Raw genomic sequence first — 20,486 nt, forward strand, 5'->3', positions numbered from 1 at the left:
ACGATGGTAATAACATCCTATTCATGAATCACTTGCAAACTCACCTTCAAAATCTCAGATCTTGCTTTTCAAAATGTGCTCTCCACTCTTTGAGGAGGCTTATGCCAACTCTAATACCATCAAAGTATATACAAAGATGCAAAGAGGGAATGAGGAAAATTTTTAGGGCATTGCAAGTCTTTCTCATCATTAAATAGATTTTGCATACACGCAAAATTTTCTAAAATCACCTAAACTTAACCATTTCTAAAGATATCTAGGAATTTCAAGTTTTTTCTAAAAATATCCTAATTGAGAGTATCCAAAAATATCTTTCTAAAAATGACTCAAATTATGAACTAACAACTTGACTAGACTACTTTATAAGAGAGATATATTTTAACATGTACAATTGTGAATTCGATATGAATTTGGAACCTTTCCATTCATCAAAATGAAAACATTTTGAGTGATTTATTAAGTACAAAGGAAAACAAATATCATGTTCAATTGGCATCAATAATATTTAGAGGTGATATTGACCATCATGTTCCATGAAGATGCACAAAATGAGTGAAAGCATGTTAACATTGTACCTCAAACGATTATGCAGAAGATAAGTGATGTGAATAATTTATTGTGGCTTCATTGTACATTGTATGTGATGAGTTGTGGATAAAATACATGGCTATAGTCTAACTATGCTATGCTTTGGAAGGTTTTTGGGCATATTTTCTAGTCAAAATTGTTCTAAATCCAACATAGATGTTTTGGAATCATAAGTTTAAGTTGTGAACAACACCAAAACTTAAAATAGTTAAAAAATTCCTATATGTGTGTTTTTGTCTGTGTGTATAATATTTTATATATTATGAATAGTTTTATAAGTGATATTAAATTAACTTAAAAAATTACAGATCAAAATCATTCACCAAGTTAAGGATACACATCCTAGTAATGCCCCCTTAAATTAGTGAAACATTACATTTAACATTTAGAAATGTAGTTCCATGGAGTGCATATTTTTATTTAAATTGTTCTATCTCAATGTTCTCCCACCCTTTACAGCTAGTGCTATAAGTGATTCTCCCATATCCAACATTGTGGATGCATCACATATCTACAATTCATGTACAACTAGCCATCTCCAAGAAATTTTAGTGAGAGACATTTGGCATTAGAAAACACATAAATACGATATCAATTGATAGTTTTATCATGGAGATAAAGACTAATCACACACACACACACACACACACACACACATGGAAATTTAGTCTTAAAAAATCCACTTTAGCATGATACTTTATCTTATTTATCCACATTTCTTGTTAACAATGTCATTGCAAAAACTATTGGAGGCATTTTAATTTCGATTTGATTTACATGTGCTAAAACATATCGTTATATTATCACTAAATTGAGAATGTGTTGATATTTTAAAACACAAAAATGGCTTCTAGGCACATGATATGGAGACTTTGTTAAAGTGAGAATCATTATGGTAGTTTACCAAGACTTTAGTACCAAATTTAAAAGATGATAAAGAAAAAAAAAACATTCTCATTAGAAAAAATTATGAGACTATAGATTCCATGATGACCTAGATCTTTGAATAACTGAGAATCGATATTATTGTAATTAATTGTCCTTGTGAGGTTTATAAGAAGTTGAAGAAATTGATCAACAAAGTTAATGAAATTCAAGTTATGAAACTTGGGAAACATTTGGCATCCCTTAACCCTCTACCATTTGAAAATATTGATGAATTTTTATCTCATGTTAAGTGCATTTTAGTTGAAGCTCAACAAATGTGGAAATAATCCTATAAAGAAATATGGTTAACTCAAAGCTTTGAATGTGATATATCTAAATGCGTCCTAATAATACATCAACATAGGAATATGGTAAGAACTACAAATTTGATTCTTTTTTCACACTATTGACTAGAGAATAAGAAAATCTTCTTGAGGTGGGAAATTTCCATGATAAGTAATAAGATATCCTTAGTAAAGGAAAAAGTAGAAAAACATATAGAGAACTAGTTAAAAATGGCAACCCAATTTATGAAGTGACTGATCAGGGAAAGAGTCATGAAAATTAGAAGAAGCAAAATGGTCATAATTTGTTTAAATCCAAAGAGATGAATATTAGGAACACCTGTTGTTATTGTGGCAAACTAGGGAATCTTGAAAGGCCTTGGTAGAAGAATATTAATGACATGAAAGAGATGGTAAAATATTTTATGGGTAAATACTAACCTCAAAAAGGAAAGTCTAATAGTAATTAAATCATTTTTGTTAGTTATTCTCATGCATTTCTTTACTTCTCACAAGGAAGGGATAATGGACTCTCGCTTTTCCCATCACATGAATATGGACAATTCTCTCATTGCTTCATTGAGAGAAGATAAGTTAGAGAATTTATTTGTTACAAATGATGCTGAACTTTCCATTGGAGGATGTGGAGAAGTCAACTCCAAGAATGGAGTGATGATTGAGGTGTATCATATACCTTGAATTGATAATAATATTATTTACTACCTCAACACATACAAGAAGGTAATAGGTACAATTTTGGCTTGATAATATTAGGGTGAACTAACTTAGCAATAAATTTGATGTCATTTCTAAAGGGACTTTAGCTCCTATAGGAAAAAGTAACAAGATCTATGAATTCAAAGATGTATATCTATTTATTATAGGTCCATTTATATCAGTGGCTAACATTAATAAAAAAAAGTAGGGTTTGGCATGAGAAACTCAGGCACATTAAAAGTTTTAACGAGGTAAAATTTCTCTTCCTTGGACTAATTCTAATTCATATTGGGTTTGGGGTATAATTTATAAATTGGATTGAAAAATGTTTGAGGTTATTATTCTTTCTTCTTTTGTTTAGTGGGAAAACTTCAATTTTTTTTAAATCTTATATAAGTATAAGAGAAAGGTGTCGTCTTTCCCCTGTGATATTCCTACTGGTAGTAAAGGGATTAAGTGGGATCATTGAAGTTTATACAAGATCTAATAAATTAAAAGGAGTGAAGCTACATATGAGCCTTGTAATTTTTGAAAATTAATATTAAATTAATGAATTCTTGATCTTTTTACAAAATAGGAAAGTAAACAATAGCAATCACAGATAATACTCAGAAATTTATCATGCAAAACCTTAATCAAGAAAACCAATAATATTTTAGAGCTACAAATATAACTCTCATTATAGTAAATTCACCATTATAGTACAATATATAGGATCCCACAACATCCAAAATTGTTATCTACTATCTCGGATTATGTTAATTGGAAAAACATTACAATGCATTAAAAAAACAATGGCTAAAAAACATTAAAAAATAGGTGAAAAATTAACCAAAAATATCTCAAATGTTTTTTCAAGGACTTTGTCACTATGAACCTTATGATCATCGTCTATAACATACCCAACCACTTAATTCCCAATTAAGGATACATGATATCTAGACCCAACCTCCTAGGTCACCTTAAGGAAGTAGGGTTGTCAATTTTTTTATTTCTTTTATCCACCTTAAAAACAATTTATGAGGCTAGCAGCATCCTTTACCCATCAAGAATTTTCCAACAATATAAATTTCATCTCATTCTCGGCTTCGAGCAAAAAAAAAAAAAAACCGACGAGAAGGTTATCCTCCAAGTGCCACATCATCGTTTGTACAATGCCACTTGGTAGTCATGTGGTAGTCCTTTTGATTATATGTCACCATTGTACAAGGTAGTGTCATTTGTCACACCATCCTACCCATTATGTTGACTATCATATTGGCCACATTGCCACCAGGTTAATATACCATTGGTTTAATCTTATTTTCTTCTTTCTTGTTTGATCCTAGTTTGGTATGATAATGGACCATCAACTAACATGACTCCATATTCATGTCCAATAAAATTTCTATCTACAATGATACCAACCTGTTGGTGACCAAGAAATATAACAAAATTAACTTCAATTTAACCTAACATCTAATATCCCTATGTATCTATAGTCTAGCATCTAACCACTCAATTCCCTAACATATGATAGTTTGATATACCAATATAATAAATTCCACATCACATATGCCTTGATTATCAGCTGGGTACCAACTCAATATCACTACATACTTGTCATCACATCAATATAGGCATTCATGCTTTTTGTGATCTAAATTAATCATTCACAAGGAGATGTTTCTCAATGAGTATTTGAGAGGACTCAATAGACTGTGTGTGAACAAAAGTACAATTAGACCGATCCCTATTACATGTAAATGACAATAGAACTTGCAAAGGAAGGGTGATAGATCATAACTCTTAATAGAAGAAGAAAATGGATTTTGGAGCAAGCTTGAGAGAATATGCGTGAAATATCTTCACCCCTAGATCCAAAATTCTAGTGACTTGCACACAATCAACCAAGAGGACTACCAAACATAATTCCTACAAGATCTATTAGAATGATAACAATTGACCCCAATGAATAACATATAATAATAAAATAAAATCAATATGAGGGAAGAGAATTGACTTTAATTATAATAAAAAAAATGGTATATTGATACAACAATATACCTCCCAAATGACATTCCCCTCTCCAACCTAGAATATTAGTCTCCTCCTCTAGCAAAGGCAATCTCAACAAAATGACAAATCTCTCATGCTATTTTTTACTTCTTGTATTTGATTTCTCCTTAAAATTACTATTTTATATAGGCCTTTTTCCTTCTCTAGGAGAATATATCTAGAAACCTAGGGGCTCAATAAGTTAGGAAAATTCTACAATAATTTTCCACTAGAAAACAGATAGACCAATTAGTCTAGTTGATTTCCTCGGAAATTAATAAATATTTAAACAATGGACAATGTCATATGTTGTACAAGGAAAAACGTCATCCAACAACTCTGGTTATACATTGTGAACTAGGGTTATGTCGTAGGTTGTAAGTGGCTAACTACAAAAACAATTGTAAAAGAGGTAAAACCAAGGGAAAAAGTTAGGCATCAAGGTCAATACTACAAGGGTTCCTGTAATTGCCTCAATGTGGATAAAATAGAATATAAACATGCCACATCACCTCATCATTCTAGTGCCACATTAGCATGCTACATAAACAATAACTACTTTATGACACATCATCCCTCCAACACCAATCCCTTGGGGTACACATTATAGCTCCCTTATATCTTGGTTTGATTTGATTGATTGGCCTTCAAGAAACATAGTGCCACTTGTTTATGTTAATAGGAATTCCTCTCTACCTAACCACGAGGCCATTAATTCACTATTCATTATGGAAAATCTATAAGAGTTGTTCACCCTCTTTCCCAATCAAGTAGTAGACCATTAATCAATGGGAAAATTCATCTATTTCTTTCTCCATTGATCAAAAAATGTATTGCGGTTTGTTAGTATCATGAGTCCATGATATTATAGTTCAAAATGACACCCCTTGGGTCTACTAGGAAGCACCTCAAAATGGGGTTTGAATGCGAGAAAAAAATCATGGAAACCCTCTCAAAAACTAAGTTTGTCCTATTAAATAATGTAATCGCCCCTCCAAAATTTACCCAATTTCACCGACTTGCTAGGGCAAACATGAGACGAAGAGTTACTATGACATGACCTGACTTCCTAGCTCCAGTTAAGGAAGTCAGGCCTATAAATAACCACCGACTGGCAACTCACAACATTCTATAGGTCTATAGGGACACTCAAGGGCCAAAGAACCACCCCAAGTGAAAAAAACCTAAGATGGGATTCCTTTTCACACAACGTAACCCCAAAATGTATGCATGTTAAGGGCTCCATGTTGTTGAAGGTGTCCAATCGTAATCGCAAGCCTGCCTGGGTGCGGTTGTAAGCCAAATTATCTAGTTCCTTGGGTGTAGTCCTGAGAGTTGTGCCTCAATTCCATGTGAGCCTCTAGACCATTGCTCAAAACTTCCTGAAACCTCTTAAAATCATTAATGACATGATATAAATGTTAAAAACACAAAATTGAAGGTAGAAAATGACCTAGACTACCTAGAACATAACATGCATTTTGTCAAACACATGGAAAACATGTAAGATGCAGGTCATGAATGCATATTTGATCATAAAACTATGAGATTCATCTAAGAATCAATGAGAATACCCTATGCCCCCTCCAACTACAAAAACACTTATTAATCCATAAATTCATCAAGCGATCAATAACTGAACAATTCATGACAAAAGACATACAAGATACAAATAATATAAACATCACATAACCTGAAAATAACCAGCATATAAAACATGGAAACCTAACCATAATATCACCAACATATTAAACTACAAATATAAATGAATCGCAATAGAATAATAACTCTTAATATCATATGAAAATACCAACCAAGTCAAGGACTTCCATGTACCACATGACTATATATTGGGATGAACCAAATCTGTATTTTAGCCAATCTTCCCCATGTCATATTCCAAGAATGAATATGGGATATAATGGAATAAACCAACAAAAAACCAAAACATGGCTTCCAGAGGGCAAACTACCTCAACCCTCATCCAGTGATTCCTCCTCACAGTCGGAAATCACTAACACCAACCAAATCAGTCTCTATCCAAGCTTTCCAGGGCTCTATGAACTAGTAACTCAACCCACGGCCTTCCAAGGCTCTAGAGGGTTTGTCCAACCCAGCTCTAGGACTGGTAACTCAACTCACCAAGGATTACAGAGTGTTTATCTCAACCTATGCTCCAGGACTAGTAACTCAACCCAAGTTGTTGTAGGGATTCTAGAGTGTTTTTTCCAACCCATAGGCATAAGGTATTTTGAGAATCAATCTGAAAAAAATCAAGTGGAAAAACCCACAATACCATGGCTATACAGGGAATGGAAAGGCAAGGTGAAAACCACTGTACATCTAGGAAATCCTCCATGCTAATGACAAAACATAACCAAAAAACAACATGCATATATTGTGCATCCATAAATTAGCAAGGAAACCACACATGTAGCCTATTACTTGTAAGTAAATCGAATAGTAGTAGTTGATCCACCTATTCCCTTAAGGGATTCCTGATTTTCCTTTCCTTCTTTCTCCAAACTAGGTGAAACTAGAGTGCTCCAAGCATGCTCCAAGAATGCTCGAAGATTTATCTAACTGTGCAAGAGTATGGGAGAATGAGAGAAGAAAAGAGAGCTCCAAGCTAGAAGTGACTAAAGGTTTTGTACTGATGCTCATAAGACTTTTTGTCACCAAGGACTCTTTGCTTCATTTTCCTTCATTTTTCCTTTAATTTTCCTCATATGAAAATGTGTGAAACTTCATCTCCCTTTTTTCCTATTTTCCTTTATTTCCATAAATAAAATGCGATTAATGCTTATTTTCCTTTTCCAATTTCCACATCCATAAATTAATCACTAGTGATACCCATCACTATGTTTTTCCCAACATTCAGCTTGGAATACATTTCCCATGACCTTGGTCTTATTTTATTTACATCGAAAATTAACCAGGGGTTGTTACAAACCCCTACCTTTTGGGGGAACACTATCCTCGTTGTTCAATGAAACTTATTAGCCAACACAACACATGCTGCTGATGGAGCTTTATAGCATATCTCAATACAACATTTACATCATGTCATACCATGAACACCATATCGCTTATTGGAGATTTATAGCACAACGCAACGTGATATTTACATACATATGCATATATATAGACATAACAAAAAGACACCATCAAAAAAATATCAAAATGCATCCACTTAACCAATGAATATAGAAGGATATATACCCCAGATCTAATCGATCATCTACCCTGTAGCTTCATCATGCCAAAATTGTTTCCACTGCACCTTAACTTTCTCAATTTCTTGATTCTAGAGCATGAGAATCTTTCAATGTAAAATGCACTAAGGTTCCAATTAGAATCCTTCTTGTGGTTCCACCTGCAATAGAGACGATTCTATCACATGATAAACATCTTTCACATACTTATGAAACGACACATGGAAAACATCATGAAATTTAACTTTTGGAGGCAGTGCAAGTCAGTAGGCCACTCATCTAATCCTCTCAAGGATCTTGAAAGGCTCACAACATGAAGGAGCTAACTTGGCACATGACCCAATCCTCAAGGAGTTCTTCATGGGCTTGATGCACAAGTATGCATGTTCTCCATCTCGAAAATCCTTGAATACCCTATGTTGATCTACATAGCTCTTCTTCCCATCCTATGTTTCCTTTAGATTCTTCTTGATAACCTGCATTTCCTCTTCCATAGCTACCTACATGTCCGGCCCAATCAGTACATTGTTCAATGGATCACTCCAACTGATAGGAGCATTACAACTTTTCCCATAAGGTGCCTCAAATAGATTCATCATCAAAGATTCCCGATACCCGTTGTTGTACAAAATTCTACTAGTGGAAGATACTCTTCCCACTTCCACCGTTGATGCATGACATACATCCTTAACATGAACTCAAGCATCATGTTGACCCTCTCTATCTATACATATGGTTGCATATGATAAGTTGTATGGAAGGATAACTTTTTCCCGAAACCTACAAATAAGTCCTTCCAAAACCTGGTCATGAACTTCGCATCTATGTATAACACAATCTTCCTAGGAATACCATGTAACCTCACTATCTCCCTAATGAAGACCTGAGATACCTTAGTAGCTGAATTTGTAGACTTCACTTAAATGAAATGGGATACCTTAGACAACCAGTCAACCAAAACATTAATAGAATCATGTTGTCTAGATGTCCTCAAAAGTCCTGTAATGAAGTGCATGGAAATGATCTCCCATTTCCACTCTAGAATTAGAATTGACTACAATAAACTACCTAGATTCTTACACTATACTTTTACCTGTTAACAATCCAAACATCTCACAACATACTCATCCACCTCTTTCTTCAAGTTTTGTCAATGGTAGAACTTCTTAACCATTGTCAATGTCTTATGATATATTAGGTGACCTGAATATGTCTTAACATGAAATTCCCACAAGATAATATTTTTGAGCTCATTGTTATCTAACACATAGATCCTTTCCCTAAATATGACCAAACCATGTGTTATGAGATGATAATACACATCATGTTCACTTATACCGTATTGCCATAACCTGTTCTTAAGCTTCTAGTACCTGTCATCATATTTTCCTTCTTGCAAGATCCTCTCCTGTAAATCTGTCCCATATGAACTCATAGCCGCAATGTGATTTACCTACACTCTTTTGCTAATAGAATTTGCAACCCTATTCTCTTTACCCTTAATCTACCTGACCTTGAAATCAAACTCATTGAACATGACCAACCACCTAGTTTTCCTGGAATTCATATTATGTTGGTCAAACAAGTACCTCAACCCACTGTGATCACTCATCAAAATGAATCTCCTACCAAGAAGATAGTGTCTCCGCACCTTCAATGCATGAATGATGACTGCCAACTCAAGATCATATATCACATACTTCCCCTTGTGCTCATTCAATTTCCTTGACTCATAACATAATACTTGTTCTTATTGTATCAAGACTCTACCAAGTATTGCCTTGAAAGCATTTTTACATACCAAAAGCTCTTTGTATGGATCTTCAATCTCTAGAACTAGATAATTTGTAAGAAACTGCTTCAACTTCTCAAAACTAGGTACACATTCTTCTATCCATTCAAACGTTTTCCCTTTTTGATGCCATGATGCAATAGGATAGGTAATCTGTGACAAGTTTATAATGAACCACCTATAATAACCTACTATTCCCATGAATCAGATGACCTTATCCACATTCCTAGGAGTTTCCTACTCCAAGATAGCTCTAATATTCTTGAGGTCCACTGCTATGCCTTCCTTGGAAACAACATGTCCCAAGTAATGGAATTATGTCTCAAAGGAACTACACTTACTAAGCTTGGCATACAAATGATGCTCTCTTAGCTATCTCAACACTGTTTCTAGACGTTTTGCATTCTCTTCCTCATTCTTAGAATTATCAATATGACATTAATGAATATTATCAAAAACTTTTTCAGATAAGGAGGCAACCCACCATTCATCAAACACATGAAAGTATCTAGATCATTATTCAAACCAAAAAGAAACACAACAAACTTATAATGTCCATACCTAGTCTAGAAAGGAGTCTTATAGATGTCCTCTTATTTGACGCATACCTGATGATATCCTCATCTCAAGTCAATCTTACAGTACATTGTTTCTCCCTTCAACTGGTCAAACAAGTCACAATCCACGGTAAAGGGTACCTGTTCTTGATTTTCACCTTTTTCAATTTCCTGTAGTCAATGAAAAAACTGAGAATATCATCCCTCTTCTTCACAAACAACACTGGTGCACCCTAAGGTGGCATACTTGGCATAATGTATCCACTATCAAACATTTCCTTCAACAGCAATTTCAGTTCCACCAACTTCGGAGTGCTCATTTTGTAATGTTCCTTTGGTGTTGATGTTATTCCTAGAATCAACGTAATAGAAAAGGCCACTTCCCTATTAGTCGGAAACTCTAAGATATCTTCTAGAAATACATCCTGAAACTACTTAAAAAATAAATACCTCTTCAAGACTTCAACATCCTCAACGTCCTTCCCTTTGTCACTAGAAATATGAACTGAGAACAATACACATCATTTCATGCTACTACTCTTTTCTTTCATATTTTTAACCATTCTCATTGATGTAGTCTTCTTCTTACCCTACAAGATTCTCCTCACTCCATCATCATCCAAGAACTCAATAGCCTTATCATAGAAATTTTCCTTGGTCTAGTGAACATACAACCAATCCATACCCAACAACATATTGTATGATCCCAATAGAATCACATTTAGATGTGTTGATGTAGACATATTGTTCAGTTCAAATGCACAAGATATTACCGAATGATGAACTATTTTCTTAGTACCTGTAGCCAACTACATAAACCAAGACTCTGCATGCACTTCTTTATTCATGCAACACTTATCCACCAGGTCAGAACTCATATAACTATAGTTAGATATAGGGTTAATCAAAATAGAAACAAATTGATGACAAATTTTACCTTCCAAATTGATAGTAGATGCTTGTTGATCAACCTTCCTATTATCCAATGCTACATAAATACACAGGGGATTTCACTAGGGAGCAATATGATACCACATGGGTTCATATTGGGGGATATATATTGAGGAAAAAATGACACAATATATTGAGCATATAACAAGGGGTAAAGGGTTTTATTATTGGCAGGTATTAAAAATGTAGCTCAAAGTTAACGAAAAAATATAAAGGGGTATAAAAAATTCTAATGAAAAAATGGAAACCTACAATATCTAGTGAAAGTAGGGGTTTTTAAAATTGCGAAGGTGTATTGGGTTCGTATTGGTAGGGGGTTAAAATATGTGACTTTTAGAGGTATTTTCCAATATGTAGTCAAATTAAAGGTATTTTGTAATATGCCACGAACACACATGATATGTTAGAGGTTCATTGAGTGAAGTCCTCGTGGATAAATATGACGAATACTCTTTCCAACATCCCCAAATTTTTGTGCCTCTTGAGCACGATAGATCTATGGTCTTCCACCCTTATGTTGTGGACAATCTCTCCTACAAGATTTCTTTCCACATGTCCAAAACTACAAAGGCTTCTTGCCACCACGCTTGTTCTCTTCCTCATATTGATATTCATATCCTCTATCAACTACATTGAATTTCTTGTACAGTGATGCATTCTCCTTATCCTCTATATCCTTAGGTTTTTCTCTCTTCTTAGTCCACCTTCCTTTATTATTCTCATTAACTTTCCAATATTTCTTTGACTCAATCTTGTACTTCGATTAATCATAAAAACACTTCAACTTTCTGATACGTTCATCCAACAATTTAGGCTCATCAAACTCAATCCTATCTTTTAATGATACTTTTTAGCGCAAGGAGTTACTCCTAGACTACAAAAGGAGTAAGCCTTACACACCATGATTTCATTTCTTAAATTTAAAAGGGTTTTTTGAGTGGTGGGATGGCTTCTGAAGGAGTTTTGAAATGATTGTGTTCCTCTTAAACTTTTATGCAGTTGGGAAGCTGTGGCAAGCATAAATTGTATGGTTAAGTGAGTAGTATAGGGGAGCAGAGGAAAGAGAACACGTAGTTGATACTTATCCTAAGAAACTGAGTATCTTAAGACAATCACTTCAACTACATAAAGCATTGTAGCAAACTTTGTTTTTTGACAAGGAGAATAATAGTTAGAAAGTAGGAAAGAGTATAAAGTATTTCACAAATCCTTTGTGAAACATTCACTAACAATTTCTACTTAAACTAATATTATGATTTATGGCAAACTGGATAGTAGATAAGTCATCATTAGATCCTCTTAATGATTCTCACTCATACTATACTAGCTGTTGTAATTTATCATTTAAAAGATTAAAACATGCTTCACAAGGAAAATAATAGTTAGGAAGTAAAAACAAGTATAAAGTATCTCAAAAATCCTTTTTGAAACCTTCACTAGCAAGTTATACTTGAGCACATATTATAATTTACAGAAAACTAGACAGTAGATAAGTCATCATCAGATTCTCTTAATGATTCTCACTCATACTATACTATCTATTGCAAATTTATAATTCAAAAAGTCGGGAAATAAGAGATAGACAAACCACACATTAGATATGACTTGAATCACAAAATCCTCTAGCATGAAGTGTAGAAAAAGCTATTTTATTAAGCTGAGCCTTCAGGTGAACCAAAATCCAACCCTGAAGCGCTATTTAAAAAAGGTATATATAGGGAGAGAGGAACCAACTCCAATTATCCTAAATTGGTGGTTCCACTATATTCTTATTACATGAGTGTCTTTTAGACATTAAGATCATCTCCCATCGAATTACAATAGAAAGTGTAGGTGTAAATGAGAAGAAGGGGAAGAATGACACTTTGCTGCTGGAAAACTAACTGGATGCCCCTTTTGCTGCTGAACTTTCTCTTTATGATCTTGCCTATTGAATGACCATATGTATTCATTAAACATAACCTTCAACAACGTCATAACTATCTCATATCCATCATCTTTCTTATCCCTATCGTTATGACTTGTTGTCTTCGAAAACTGGCTCGGATGTTTGCTGCGGAAAACTGTATTTTTCTGTTGTGATAGGTGCTACCGAAAATTCTGGTAATACCTCTAATGGCAAAAACTTTGAAACATTCGGTAGGATAATGTTTACTCTTCAAAATTTCAACAGAAATGCTTCAAAATACACTTTCATCCCATGTGAGCTGCAACCTCTGCAAGATTATCCAAGTTGGTTTTAATTCTAGTAGATTTAGACCTTGTGATTTTTGTTGTGCCTTCTTTGATGATGGCCTCTCTCTTTTCTGCTTCGTTTTGGATCTTTTTTCTTTTGGAAGACACTGATGGCTAGTCCATGGGAGCTTTGTCACTTTGTTTCTTCAAGGATCTTCTAATTTCTGCGATTGAGGGATCCTCAGTCTGCAACTTTGTAGGTTGTTCTTCTATAACTATTACTTCAGTTAGCAAACTAGGGTTATTTAGGGCCTTTGATTTCAGTCTATATTTGTTCTTTTCCCTAGTATGCCTCCTCCTAGTTCCAGTAACTAGTTTTAGCTATTCCTTCTTGTTTTTACTAGTTCTTGTATACCATGCTTTCTTCAATATTTTCTCATTAGAATCAAGAGGTTGGTCTTCTTGTTGCTGTTCATGTGCTTTCAAAATTTCAGGAAACACATGCTCTTTAGATTTCTCTTCAGCAACAATTTTTCTTCTACTAGTTCTTATGTAAACCTTAGGAAATGGTCTAACAGGAGGAACCATTTTTGAGCTTTCAATCTTCTAGGCAGAAGAGCTTTCTCCTTGCTCCTTTTTGTTTTCAATTTTAGTAGATGAAGGCTTCTTTTTGCTGCTTTTGGCACCTCTGCTCACACCTTCCGTTCTTGTGTTTCTTTTGGAGTTTCCCTCAGATAATGCAGTTGTTGTCATCTTTGTCTGAACCCGTGTTGAAGAAGGCTTATCAGTTTTTTGGGATTTTGGTGCAGGTTGGCCTGCTCTATAAAACAAGAAATGGTCCCAAGATTAGTTCCTCTTTTTCAATTCTTCTTCAACCAAGATCTTGATAATTTCCTGATGATACAGGTTGTACTCTAATGCTTCATGATGTGTTTGAATCTTGGCTGTCATTTTGGTTAGGCCCTTCAATATAAAATAAGGTAGATTAAGAGCCCTCAAAACTGCAAAATGAAACAGAAACCTCATATGGTACAGAAAAACTATTGTGTATCTTCTCTCACAAGCGAGGAAGATCTTAACTAGTTTGACTGTTTCTTCCCATTCTTTCTTCAGATAACTACTAGGAATTCCTTTGGCCTAGTTGGGATCTTGGTATTCATCTTTGATAAGAGAATTGGGGTCTCCTCCTGTGATAAGCTGTCCTTTGAACCACTTTTCTCGTTTCTGGGGAAGGTTAAAATCCTCTACAATAAACTGTTCTGAAAACCAAAAGTGATAGCTTCCTGTCCATTGAAAGTCTGAGAAAATTCATGGGATACTCCTTGATGTGAGTCTCCTAACCTCATGTAGAGTGGATACCAGCCTGCTTGAATGAACAACCTTCTTACCTTTGGATTAGCATCGACTAACTCAACTCCTTGGGGTTCAATTCTCTTGAGCTTTCCACCTTTCCTAGACTTTGGTGCCATAGAATATCTGCTTGCTGATTATGAAGAATAGGTGTCAAAGTGTTTGAATCCTTACCCAATAGTTGTTGCAACTATCTTGAGTTAGGCTGCCTAGAAATCTAGGATATGTTCTTTAACTCCTTCATCAGTGTCTCCTTAGCTGCTCTTTAGAAATTCGAAATGGTGACATTTCTTTCACTTTCGAATATTTGAGATGAAGCCATGGTTCAATCTCCCATGCATATAATCCTTCCTAATTACACAAGATTTCATGTCATGATAGACAACATGTTGTTGTAATGATGAAGTCGAGTTGCCTTGGAGAGTCCAGCTAATCTGCTACAGGTGGCTATACGAGAATCTTGCAAATTTGGCAATTTTCCTGCATTAATTCAGACTGGCCAGAAATTCCAGTAGCATATTATGCAGAATAGAAAGAATGACCATCGGAATTTAAATATCTGGCTGAGACTGACACTGTAGACATACTATAGATTTTGGGAAACCCGAGTTATTTAAGATGGGTGGGGTAGAAAACGGTTGGCTATGGCTATGGCTGACACCTAGCAAACATGATCAACCAAAACGATTAATGACTGCCACTTCACTTGAATTGGGTTTTGTGACCTATCCAATCACGAAACCTCATGATTTGGATTTGATATTCCACTGTCATGACATGTGGACAATAAAAAATGATTGTGTTTTTAGATTTATTTTTAAAAACGGGAAACACTACCGGAAATTATGGAAGCATCAGACATTTTTTAAAGAAAATAGGAAACAAAAAAATAACTAAAAGACTGTCTGAAAAAAAGGGGAGACTATCTGAACGAGAAAATTGGGTGCTACCAGAAATTCCGGTATAGTTTTAATTTTTTTGAAATTTACAAAATTAATCCTAAAAATAAAAATTTCAAAACCTACTCATGACTTAGCCTAGAACTGTGCTAACAATATTGACAACCCACTGATGAATATTTGAATCTTTATTTTATCCTCCTTAATATAAGGCACATATCCCAACAAATCCAAGAATATACTAGAATACTCATCATCAGTCATATATCCCATCTTGAACTCATAAAACTCCTTTGCCTTGTCATCATAGTATATTTCAGATAGATACTTCTTCTTGAAAAGTCTCTTGAACTTACTCCAAGTTATCTCCTCCTCTCGAATACCTCTGAGAATTCATCACATCTTCCCTCCAAATGTCTTCTCTTCCTTTAAGACTAAAAGTAGCTATCCTAGCTTTCATATTTTTTGAATAATCATGTAATCTAAAAAAATTATTCACCCCAAGAAGCCAAGCTTATGCATCTTGTGACTTCTTCATTTCTCCATCAAATGTAGGAGGATTTTCTTTCTTGAACTCATATTGGAAGTACTTATTCTCACTCTTGCTACATAGAAGGTAGTAGTCATGTCAATGATGTCTCTATAAAATAGAACTAGAATAGAACCCAGAGTCATTACCCCTATTGTTAGGTGTATCCAAGAACCTACCATCTTTGACTATGGCATACCCTAGACAACCTGTATCCTGATTGATACATGCTACCATATACCCCATTAGTCATTTCCTTCTATCCATGATTGATCCTATTGTCTCTGGAAATCCGATAGACTCCAAAGGATGACTATGTAACTTCTTCTTGTTTCTCCTGTGCTTTGGAAAGTCTTTCTTGTGACTAAATGATCCTTTCATTATCTTCTTTACAACTTCTGATATATGCTTTCAAAGTTGTCAATGTATCTACTACGTTAGGGGAGTACTCATTACCATATTTTTCATCTGATCTGTAGGGAAGATATCATTAATTGTAGTCCACCATTTTGCTTGTCATCTTGATCTTGTACTTCCTGCAAACATACCATGTAAGATAAACCAAATATAAACATGATAAACATACCTCAATGAAGTTCAGGAGAGGCTATCGCATCTACAAAATCAATATGGATTAACACAACATATGTATATATAATGAAATCAACATATAAATCAACTCAACATCAACATCATGATGATATAAGACAACAATAGTCACCATCACAATTCTTGCATAGCAACACATAGAAAATTGACATGGATGCATGACAAACACATTTCACCCATCTCATCTAAGTGTTTGAACCTGAGAGCTTTGATACCAATATGTAACTTCCCCTCCCACATTTACCCAATTTAACCACCCTGCTAGGGTAAACATGAGACAAAGAGTTACTATGACATGACCCAAACTCCTAGCTCCACTTAAGGATGAAGGGCTACTACTTACCACTGAATGACAACTCACAACATTCCACAAGGCTACTAGGACACTCAAGGGACAAATAACCATGCGAGGTGACAAAACCTTGAGTTATGGATCCTTTTCACACAAATTTACCCCTAACCGCATGCATGACAAGGCCTCCATGCGGTTGAAGGCCACCAACCAAACTCACAAGCCTGCTAGGTTCAGTTGTGACCCTAATTATCTAATTCAGAGGGTGTAGTCTAGATATATAAGTCTCAGGTTCAGTTCAAGCTCGAAAATACTTCCCATAACTTCTTGAAACCTCTCAAAATCATTAATGACATGACAACAAGGCTAAACATACAAATTTGAAGGAAATTTTTTACCTAGAACATAATAAACATTTCCTCAAACACATGGAAAACATGTAAGCTACAAGTCAGCAATGCATATATGATCATAAAAGTATAAGATTCATCTCAGAATGATCGTGAAGTCCTGTTGTGGTCACCAACAACCCCCCTACTTTCACTTGACATTAGCAATAACGTCAAGCAAAGAGGGGACCCTCAATAAAAATCCCAAAAAATATTTTTCTAAAGTTTTTGTATTTCTCTCCCTAAGGCTTAAATCGCATCGCAAAGAAAGGCCGAAGCATTGCTCGAGCGCGAAAAGAAAAACTGCGACGGAGCGATGTGAAGTTCATCGCGTCGCATACGTCACCCACGCCCCTTTAAAACAAGACCTTCGAGAAACGCCGATCGCCGATATGCAATATCGCGAATCGCAAGCATCGCGCTATGCGGCGTAACCATTAAATGAGATTTGCGATATCCGTGATCTGCGATATCTGCGATCTGCGATCTGCGATGGCAGCGATCTGCGATCTGCGATCTGAAAAGACTTATCACACGATAAACCCAGGATTAAGTGCGCGCCTTGAAGGAATTTAATGACCACATGCTTGAGTATCTAGGAATGATTGCATTACATTTATCGAAGAGTCAAGTCATGATGAATGTCAGGGTTATGCATTTATTAGAGATTAATACTTTCACATCAAGTATTTTCATTTCCCTTCTTCTTTGCATAGACTGCAAGACACGCAACTAATATAAGTTTATATGCAGGAAACATTTGAAGGAAAGAGGAAAGCGCCAATCAGATAGCAAAGAGAGAATGTCGCCGCAAATGGATGCCGCATGCAACAGAACCGCGGATTCTAGACTATCAGCCAACCGGCACTGATGAAATTAGACCATCGAGGACTTAGAGTCAAAGGCGCACAAAAGCGGCATGTTCAGGAAATATCCTGAAGCTCAGACTTGGTAAAGCAGAGAAAGAAGCGCATGAGAAGGAAGACGCTTCAGGAAAACCTGGAACAAAGAGCGGAAACAATTCTAAAAATAGGGAGATGTCCATACAGCACGACTCCTAACCCACTCAATCATTCACATGACCGGAAACCGAAAACAGCAACAGCAAAATCAGTTCGAGAAGAACCTGGGTTATGCTAAGTATACACGTGGCGAATACACCCATCTAGAGAAAGGTTTTCAAAAATATCTTCTGGTCTGCCGGGAGAAAGTGCCAGCTCCTGTTATTTCCACTTTTATCTCCCGAGCGAAAGAAGAAAGCGGCCAGCCGACTCTTCCCAGGAAAACGTTGCACTGTTGACAGCACTAAAGAGATATACAGAAACGGTCAGAAATTAGATTTTAAGTTTAGAAATAAAGTTGCTTTTAGTAAAAGGGTGGTCATTTGAAGCCGATTCCCTAATTTCATGTAATTAAGATTGATTAGTTAGTAGTATTTTAACCCTTCTCGTTGCATTGGAGAGGGGTCCGTAATTTTGTCAAAAAACTTGTCCTCAGAACATGCACTTCTGCACCCTCGGAGGGGGTTTTTGATGAATGGACGGATCGAGATTTATTTATGTTTGCATTTTAATACCTGCTACTGATGTTGCACTTCTGTACTCTTAGTAGGCATTAGAAGCAAGTAGAGATAGATCATTATTGCTTAGAGTCCGTAGGCTTAAATCAGTCATAAATGGTACTTTTATCTCTTGACTAGTTTTTACTTGCATCCTTTGAGTAATATACAGTTGATGTTATTTATATGTTACTGTATGAATGAGTGGACTACCATTTGGCACTTTTGTACGGTGGAGTCGTTGATTTATGCTTGATACATAAATAGTTGATTATGCAATACGCTATTCACAATCGTCTTGCTTAACTTTTTATGCAAGAAGGTTCATCTTTATTGATTTATATTTTCATAATAGCTGAATAATCTTCATTACCAGTTATTCTGAGAAATCTTTCTAGATTGCATAATGGAAAAAATTCTGCCCCGGGTTAGTGTAGACTAGAAGTATTGTCTTTATTAGATTAAAGTAATATAGAATCATTTCAGAATTCAGAACTAGATTAGTTAAAGAATAGCTAGAGATTTCCTATTTTCATTCCCCACACACATACATCATTATTTCTACACACACACCCCTTAGAACGGGAAGCTGGTCCCGTCATCCCCAGAGGACCCACTATACCAAACGGATACGGAGCCGCCAACCAGGTTCCCGACCGGGTGGGTATCCCCCTTGTTGTCGACCCGATTTCGGGGCCCCCAACATATTTGGCGCTAGAAGGAGGGCCTGAACTATGAATGGCACCAAAATCAATATCTAAAAACCATTCTGAGAGTAATACACCCTCATCAACTCCCCCGACTTCTCCTACACGTCTTAATCCGGAATCTGAAGTCGCTCGAGTATCTACCACTGCTACATATTTGCATATATCAGACCCATCTATTATTGAACCCCCTGAAATTCAAACTTTGATTCGTAAACTCCAGGGATTCTCCATTTTTAACCAGAGGTCTGATAGATCTAAAAGCAGCGTTACTTCGCAGTACAACCCTGCTCATCCCCTTACCAGATTTAAGAGTGAAAAAATTGGCATACCGCTAAGTGAACTCCCTCTTCCTACCAGAAAAAGAGCAAGGAAAACACCCCAAGAGTCTGACAGTGAGACTCGTTCATCCACTCCGTCCGTATCAACTCTCTCACCGCGAAGTCAACCACCCACTTCCCCATTCCAACTCACTTTCCCATCTCCTACGAACCTTCCTCTTCAAACATCGAAGATCCTGATTTCTTCACCCTCTCAGTATCAAGGGTCAGTTTCTACACTTCCATTGGCTAGCAACTCCGCGATGGCTCAGTCTCCTTGGAACAATCCAGGGGCGGTTTTGATGCCACCTCCCTTGAGTCCTATACCGGCCCATCCAAAGAAATGGCTACCTAAATTTAACCCAGAAGCAGGAATGTTAGCCGAAGAACATATCAATAACTTCATTCTTTCGGTCAACCTCAACGGAGTTACTAACGAAGACGCTGTCATCCGGCTCTTCCCCTATACTATGCAGGGGACAGCCAGGTCATGGTACTTCTCGTTACCTTCCGGATCCATCACAAGCTGGGACATTTTCCAAAGTCAGTTCCTCACTAAGTTTGGTGATGATTGATCTACGGCAACATTG

The sequence above is a fragment of the Pinus tabuliformis genome, chromosome 3_1 (genome assembly GCF_031772625.1).
Source record: "Pinus tabuliformis cultivar Carrire ecotype Pingquan chromosome 3_1, CPIR1, whole genome shotgun sequence".
In the NCBI taxonomy this organism is placed as follows: Eukaryota; Viridiplantae; Streptophyta; class Pinopsida; order Pinales; family Pinaceae; genus Pinus; species Pinus tabuliformis.